Genomic DNA, 8,174 nt, shown 5'->3' with positions numbered 1-8,174 from the left:
GGAGTTGGGGGGCGGCCTCCTCTGCTCCCCTTCCTCACAGGCCCAGGCTGGGGCAGAGCCAGCGCTGAAGGGTGTGGTCAGAGCCTGGCCAGGTGCCCGGGGCTCAGCGCCCTGCCAGGGCCGGGGGGGCAGGGCGAAGGGCCAATTTGGAGCCATCGGTCGCGGGCGGAGCACGGCCTGTCTCGGGCTCTGTCCTCCCTGCAGCGCTGGGGCCCGGCGGGAGGAGTCCGGCCAGCCCGCCCCGGCCCTGGCCCGACCGATAAGGCACCAGCAGGGCCCTGCGCGGACCGCGGCCCCGCTCGCGAGTCTATTCCCTCCTGCTCCGCCCTGATAAGGGTGGTGTCGGCAGCTGCCCTTATCTCCCCCGGGAAAGGCTGCAGGGGAAGTGGCTTCCCGCCCCCAGCATGGGGAACACGGGGGGGGGCATGGCAGCCGGGGGGCTGTTTGTCTCAGACACTGGAGCTCCCTGTCCTGGCACAGGCTGAGCCGTACCCGGCGTTATCAGCTGCAGGGTTCTGGGCACCACCCGCCCAAAGGCCTGGCAGTCTGGGTGGGAGGAACAGCCCAGGAACGCCTGTTAAACCCGCACCGGTGAGCTGGCTGGGCCCCCGGCCAGCCGTGGGGGTTGGGACAGGAACTGTCCCTCCTGGGAGCAGTTGAATATTCGATCTGTCTTCCCACAGAGCCAGGGACCAGACAGGGCCTGTCCCTGCTCACCGCAGGAGACCCACCCTGGACCTACCGCTGCCCTGGGGAGTCCTCTCGCAGCACGGTGCTGGCAAGCAGAGGACCCACCATGTGGCCTCAGGGCAAGTCAGGCCCTGACACCGTGCCTCAGTTTACCCATCTTATTCTGGTGTGAATAAGGAGGTGGTGAGGGCAGCACTCACCGGTTTGAAAAGCACTTTGGGCTCCTGAGAGGGAAAGAGCTCCGGGGGCGAAGGGTGATTATTAGCTATTATTAATCTAACTATCTATATATTAAATGTGCATCTGTCTGTCCGTCCGTCCGTGGGTGAGTCCAAGAGCTGCTCCTACACAGCCGGAGCTAGGACCACCCGACGTGGGATGCAGCTTCCTTTTCTCCTGTCGTAACGCAAGGTCAGGAGCAGGTTGTGCCAGGACAGTGGGATGTGCCTGGGATGGGACTGTTCCTCAGCCATGAAAAGGGAGGGGTCTGGCAGGAGGAACAGTTACACCGCGGAATGACCACAAGGGGGCAGCAAGCGCTCCAGCCAGAAGCCACTGGCCGGCAGCGCCCAACACCCCGTCCTGTCCCAGGGAGCAGCTGCCTGCCACTGTGCGGCACCCCCCTCCGCGGCGGGTCCAGGGAGCATTGGTGAGAGGCGTCTGTGCCCCACCCCACAGCCCACCACTCCTGGCCCAGCCCAGGGGCAAAGCCAGTGGATGGGGTGTCCTCCCATGCTCTGGGCTGTTTGGGGGAGAAGCCAGCAGGCAGGGTACAGCCCCACCCTCACCCTAGGCCAGATCCGGCAAGGCGGGTAAGTCTCCTAGCGATGGTTCCATCAGAGCCCAGAGAAAGGGGCCAGGTCTCCATCCCCCGTGCCCTGAGCCTGCCCCTCCTGGCTCCCCCCAGACCAGGTCCATGTGGCCTTACCTGGCCGGTGGCTTGTTATAGTTGCCTCAACTGTTTCCCGTTCCCTCCAGCGTCAGCAGAGCCCCTGGGACCAACCCCACCCCAGCCCCTGCGCTCTCTGCCCCCCTCCACCTCCACCACCTCCCCGCCCACTCCGGGGAGAAGGGCCACCCGCCAAGCCCTTGGGATGCTGCTGTGACCAGCCCATTTATCTCCCCCTAATCTCCTGCTTGGGAACCTTTGAGCGGAAGCGTTTTTGGAATATGCGGCTGGAGGGAGATTTCAGCCCAGACCGGGTCCGTTAAGGGAAAGTTACAAGCAACTCAAGACAAGGACGCGTCAGGCCTGAGTCCTCCAGCAGTGCGGCTGCGCCGTGCCTCAGTTTCCCCATGTGTCCAACGAGCTCGGAGCGCTCCGGAGGAAGCGCGCTGGGTACGAGGGAGGAAGCATTGGCTCCTTGTGAGTCCCTACCCCGCCCCATCCCCACTCCTGGGCAGTGAGCACCCGTCCTGCGTGCCTCGTCCCCGCCTCTCCGCGAGCTTTGGCAGAGCGGGTTTTAGTGCCCACCCTGCTCTCTGGTGGGAGGCCTGAGACGGACCCCAGGAGTCCTGACACCTGGCTCCCCTGGTCAGACCCCCAAGCCCACCCTGAGCAGCCCCCTGCTGCCCGGGGTCCCCGCAGGGGCAAACCCTGGCCAGGGAAGCCCATTTGCATTCAGAGCCTGAGGCATCCGCGCTGCTGCCAGCCAGGGCTCTGAATGAGCTTCCGCTGGGGCCTCTGGGTCCCAGGTGAAAGGGCCAAGGCCCCCCCACCTGCCCTGGCGCGGCTGCCAGGAGCAGTGAAAGCGCCGCGCTCTCTTCCGGGGGCTGCAATGGGCCAGGCCCCGTGCCCACTGCCCAGGGGGCAGCTTATGTAACAGAGCCCCCGCCCGCTGCCTGGGCTGGGCGCCCGGCTTTCCCATGGTGCCCCTGGGCGGGAAGGCAGGGAGAGGGGGTGGTGCCCAGCCAAGCGTTGGGGACAGCGGCTGCTTCTTTCGGGATTTCACGCCAAGATGGGAACCTGCCAGCGGCCAGTGAGCGCGAACAGGCCGGGGAGCCAGGACGCCCTCGTTCCGGCTCCACAGTGTGACCCGTGCCTCAGTTTCCCCCGTGCTGAGTTCAGTTGGTGCCTTTGGATTATCTGGGTTTATCACTGATGCTAAACTCTCACGGGTGCCGCTTTCACCAGCTCCAGCTGCCTCAGAGACTGTGGCCCACCCTGGCAGGCAATGCCCAGGCACTGGTGCCACCAGCCGCCGTCCCCTCCAGCACGTGCTCCAGCCCTCCCATTGATCTGGGCATGAAGGACTCAGGAAGCTCCAGCTAGTGCGGCGCCCAGCCTGACGGGTCCTGATCTCGGCCGGGGTCTGGGTGGCGGCCGGCCTGACGGGCCCTGATCTCGGCCGGGGTCTGGGTGGCGCCCGGCCTGACGGGCCCTGATCTCGGCCGGGGTCTGGGTGGCGGCCGGCCTGACGGGCCCTGATCTCAGCCGGGGTCTGGCGGCGCTTGGCCTGACGGGCCCTGATCTCGGCCGGGGTCTGGCGGCGCTTGGCCCGACAGGCCCTGATCTCAGCCGGGGTCTGGGCGGCGCTTGGCCCGACGGGCCCTGATCTCAGCCGGGGTCTGGTGGCGCTTGGCCCGACAGGCCCTGATCTCAGCCGGGGTCTGGGCGGCGCTTGGCCCGACAGGCCCTGATCTCAGCCGGGGTCTGGGCGGCGCCTGGCCCGACGGGCCCTGATCTCAGCCGGGGTCTGGTGGCGCTTGGCCCGACGGGCCCTGATCTCAGCCGGGGTCTGGTGGCGCTTGGCCCGACGGGCCCTGATCTCAGCCGGGGTCTGGGCGGCGCCTGGCCCGACGGGCCCTGATCTCGGCCGGGGTCTGGGCGGCGCTTGGCCCGACGGGCCCTGATCTCAGCCGGGGTCTGGGCGGCGCCTGGCCCGACGGGCCCTGATCTCGGCCGGGGTCTGGGCGGCGCCCTGCATGCTGGGGGGCTGATCTGAGAAAGGGTGTCGAAATGCTCCAGAAATACACAGAACACCAAGCACTAATTCCCTCCATTCAGCCCCGTGTTCAGCAGTGATAATGACACCGTCTACCCGGAGGACTAATTAGATCACACTTGTGAGGTGTTGCTCTTATTAACAATGTATATTTATTAGCCATTTTAACCCGAGACCCTGAGGAATTTCTACTGCAGCATGAACCTTTCAATCCTCGCTGCAATGCAGCCGCCTCTGGGGTGGAGCATGACCGTTGTGTCCCCGTACACAGCAACGCCCTGAGAGTGTCCGGCCAGGGTTAGGACAGAAGTGCAGGCGAGTCCTCTCTCCTGCTGATACCGAAAGTGAACACACAGGCCAGCGAGACTTTTGCCCTTCTGGCACTGACGTGGCTCCATCTGACCTCACCTGATAACAGTGTCAATAGATTTTGGCCCGAAAACGGGTTGACCCGGGGGGAGAACAACAGTGCCAACAGCTCAGCAGAGCCCTCACCTTGCCAAGCTCTGGCCAGCCATGTCATGGGGTGCTGCGCAGCTGCAGGGCTGTGGCTTGCCCCGGCAGGATTGCCAGCCCCAGAAGGAATGTTCCTAGCGTTGGGCAGGGCTTCCCTATCCCTGGAGCCAACCGCAGCCCTCGGGGAGCCACGTGGGGCAACTGCCCCACCACGGAGCCTAATCTCAGGTGGCTTCACACCCCCGTTTGGGAGGAGGCTGGGCTCAAGCAGTGTGTGTGTGCGTGCGCAGGCTCACACTGAGTGCGTCCGGGGAGGGTGTCTGCCTGTCTCACATGTGTCTCCCGTGCGTGCACAGGGGTGCCGTGTCTGGGTGTGGCCGTGGGTGTCTGTGCCTGTCTCCCGTGCGTGCACAGGGGTGCCGTGTCTGGGTGTGGCCGTGGGTGTCTGTGCCTGTCTCCCGTGCGTGCACAGGGGTGCCGTGTCTGGGTGTGGCCTGGGTGTCTGTGCCTGTCTCCCGTGCGTGCACAGGAGTGCCGTGTCTGGGTGTGGCCGTGGGTGTCTGTGCCTGTCTCCCGTGCGTGCACAGGGGTGCCGTGTCTGGGTGTGGCCGTGGGTGTCTGTGCCTGTCTCCCGTGCGTGCACAGGGGTGCCGTGTCTGGGTGTGGCCGTGGGTGTCTGTGCCTGTCTCCCGTGCGTGCACAGGGGTGCCGTGTCTGGGTGTGGCCGTGGGTGTCTGTGCCTGTCTCCCGTGCGTGCACAGGGGTGCCGTGTCTGGGTGTGGCCGTGGGTGTCTGTGCCTGTCTCCCGTGCGTGCACAGGGGTGCCGTGTCTGGGTGTGGCCGTGGGTGTCTGTGCCTGTCTCCCGTGCGTGCACAGGGGTGCCGTGTCTGGGTGTGGCCGTGGGTGTCTGTGCCTGTCTCCCGTGCGTGCACAGGGGTGCCGTGTCTGGGTGTGGCCGTGGGTGTCTGTGCCTGTCTCCCGTGCGTGCACAGGAGTGCCGTGTCTGGGTGTGGCCGTGGGTGTCTGTGCCTGTCTCCCGTGCGTGCAAAGGGGTGCCGTGTCTGGGTGTGGCCGTGGGTGTCTGTGCACTCCATAGTCCATGTGTGCACGTATCCGGTTGCTGGGGGCCTGATTGGGGGGTGCTGCTCCCACTTGCAGCAGGGGGCCTGGGCCCTTTCCATGTGTAGCCAGAGGTCACCGGAGCACCCAGTGAGTCTCCCCCAGGCAGGGCACCCAGGACTCCCATCCCGTCTACTTGGGAAACAAGCAAACTCGGCAGCCTCTGGTCTGACCCAGTCCGGACACCCCCTGCACATGCCTGGGAACCCCTCCTCCAGCAAGCTCCCTGCTATGGGCCCAAGATCCCTCCCAGGGGAAGGACTCAGACCCAATGGGGTTCCCCTCCCCCACTCAGGTGCCTGTATTCTGAGTGGCTCCAGACAGGGGAGCCCCAGCAGGAGCACCCCCCCCCCCCCCCCCCCCACCAGGACTGAGTCAGGGAAGGGTCCAGAGTGAAATCGGGGGATGGGAGGACGGGCATCAGGACAGGTTCCCTGCATGCTCTGACGGGGCTGCAGGCCCTACCCTGGGGTGATTGTCAGGGTGGGTGGGCCTTTAGTGCCGGGACCAATCACAGCCCATCCCTCAGGGCTCCATCCTTCTCCAACCACCAATCCCGGGGAACTCTGCAATTTTCCTATGGCTGCAAATGCAACCCTTGCCGCATCCCCCAGGACTGCACCAGCTGGGGTGCGGGCTGCTCTCTGAGAAGCGGCTGGGGATGGATCTGCCACGTGCGGGGCTCAGAGAACCTCCCTCCCCCAAAATAAAGACCAGCCCCGTTGCAGTTGGGGAAACGGAGGCACGGGGATTTCCACACCCCGGAGCCCGGAGCGGGTTCTCCGGGGACCTGCGTGGGTGCCGGGCTTTCACCTGAATGGTGGGGATGGGGCACTGCATAGCTCTGCTTATGATGCAGACCCCCCACACAGGCCCCACATCTGGGAAGCTCCCAGGGGGCTGAAAGCCACCCCCGGCTCTTGCCTCACATCAATCTCTGGAGGCCCCTATCTCCTGGCTGGGCGCCCGGCCCCTTGGCAAGCGTGGCAGGTGCCGGGCAGGAGGGCAGTGCCTCTGGCACCTGACCGAGCAGCAGGGGCTGCTGAGAGGTGAGCTGATCTAACGTGGAGGAATGAGCCGGTGACGTCTGACTGCGGCAGCTGCCGGTGACCTTGCACTGACATTGGGCTGGGGCTCGGAAGGAGGTGCCCGTAGTCAGCTGCAGGGGAAGGGCCACGGGTTCCTTCCAAGTACCAGCCCAGGGCAGCTGCTCCCCCAGCTCTGCTGTGCCCCATGCTTCACATTCCTGCAAGGCCTCTGCCCAGCACCAGCCAGGGCATGGAGTAGCAGCGCAAACCAGGCCTGCTGGCAGGCCCCCAGAGCATGGGGCAGCACGGTCTAGTGGTTACAGCACAGGACTGGCAGACCCGATGGCTGGATTCTAGCCCTGGCTTGTCTACTGCCTCAGTTTCCCCCTCTGTAATCCAGGCTGAATGCTCAAGCCTTTGCACAGCCAGATGGGGGATGGCAGGCAGGCGGCACTAACCACCACTGGGGGGGCACTGACCCTCGTGTGTGCCAGCCCCTAGGATGAGAGGCCCCACCCTTTCCCAGGCCAGAAGTCCTTCCCCCCCCTCATCACAAACCATGCAGGCACCAGCTCAGATTTTCAGGCTGTCACCAAGCCCAGGCACAGGAGTCTAGCCTGCCAGAGTATCCAGAGACAGCTCTCTGCCCCGGCCCCCACCCCAGGATGCCCCGCCCAGTGCTCTGCTAGTGGCTGCCAGGGTCTGCTCCACAAAACACCTGGCTGGGACGTGCAGCCTGCTGGAGAGACAGGCAAGGACCGACTGGGCTCAGCCTGGGGTGCCTGAAAGCACAAAGCATGGAACTGGGCCGACGCCATCTTTGTAAGGGCATGGCCCTGCCTTACCCCAGCTGGTGCTGCTGGGGCAAAGAGCCCAGTCCGGTCCCCAGCAGTGGCCAGGAAGCTCCTTACTCCTCCGCAGCAGCCCCAGGAGTGAGAAAGGTGCCCACAGCTTGGACTGTGCCTGCTTGGCAGATGGGATCCCTAGTGCTAGAGCAGTGAGCTGGGGGGCCAGAGACGTGACAGGCAGGGGTCTTGGGGATGCCACAGCTGAGATGAACCCTCCCCTTGGGCTGTGGGTGTTTAAGGGAGGTCACAGGAGGGGGGGGTCCGCTAACTCGCAGCAAAGGAGGGGCAACTGTGAAACGTGAGCCCCAGCCCACTGGGTCGGAGAGGTTCTCCGCAGCAGCGCGGGAAGGAATCAGGCTGAACACACTGCCACCACCCAGCTCCACTCCACCAAGGAGAGGGCAGGTGCATCATGAGCAGCACTTCCACCTCGGCCCCAGGCAGGGCATCAGAGAAGGCATCAGGGCCAGCTGATTCCTTCCCCCCTGCCTGCCCCCAGCTCCATTCTGCTCCACCAGCCCAGCACTCTCCCCCCGCCCCTCTCCGGGCACAGCCCAGCTTTGTGGCCCTTCGGGTTTCCAGCCGTAGTTGCAGCCGGCCAGCCAAGGGGCCAAGGCACAGCTCCATGAAGCCACTTTCCCTCAGCACCTTGTTTTCACTCCCAGAGTCTGTCAGGAGCTCGGCCATTGAGAGGCTCCAGCACTTGGCCGCAGAGCAGGGAGCTGCTGTTAGTGGAACAGGCACAGGCGCACCTGATGCTGCTTTGGCTTAGGAGACTGAAGCGTGGGAGTATCACGAGCTGCTCCCTTGACCCCGGCTGCCAGTACCACCTGAACCCCAGCACCAAGGCAGGGCCTCTTCGAGGACACCCCAGCACCACCCTGTGTGGAGCACAGAACTGCTGCACCCTGCAACAGCTGCATGGAGCAGACATGGAGGAGCAAAGCTCAGTCCTCCCGCTGACAGGCTGAAACTGCTCAGGAGCAAGCACTGAGAACAAGACCCCTCTGCCCAGTTCTGGCTCCCTGGGACACCAGGGCACACAGCTTGCTCCACAGCAAGCAGCTGAGGCTGCGCAGCCAGGGCC

This window comes from Pelodiscus sinensis, chromosome 28 (genome assembly GCF_052426305.1).
Source record: "Pelodiscus sinensis isolate ZL-2025 chromosome 28, ASM5242630v1, whole genome shotgun sequence".
In the NCBI taxonomy this organism is placed as follows: domain Eukaryota; kingdom Metazoa; phylum Chordata; order Testudines; family Trionychidae; genus Pelodiscus; species Pelodiscus sinensis.
This window is presented reverse-complemented; position numbering follows the sequence as displayed.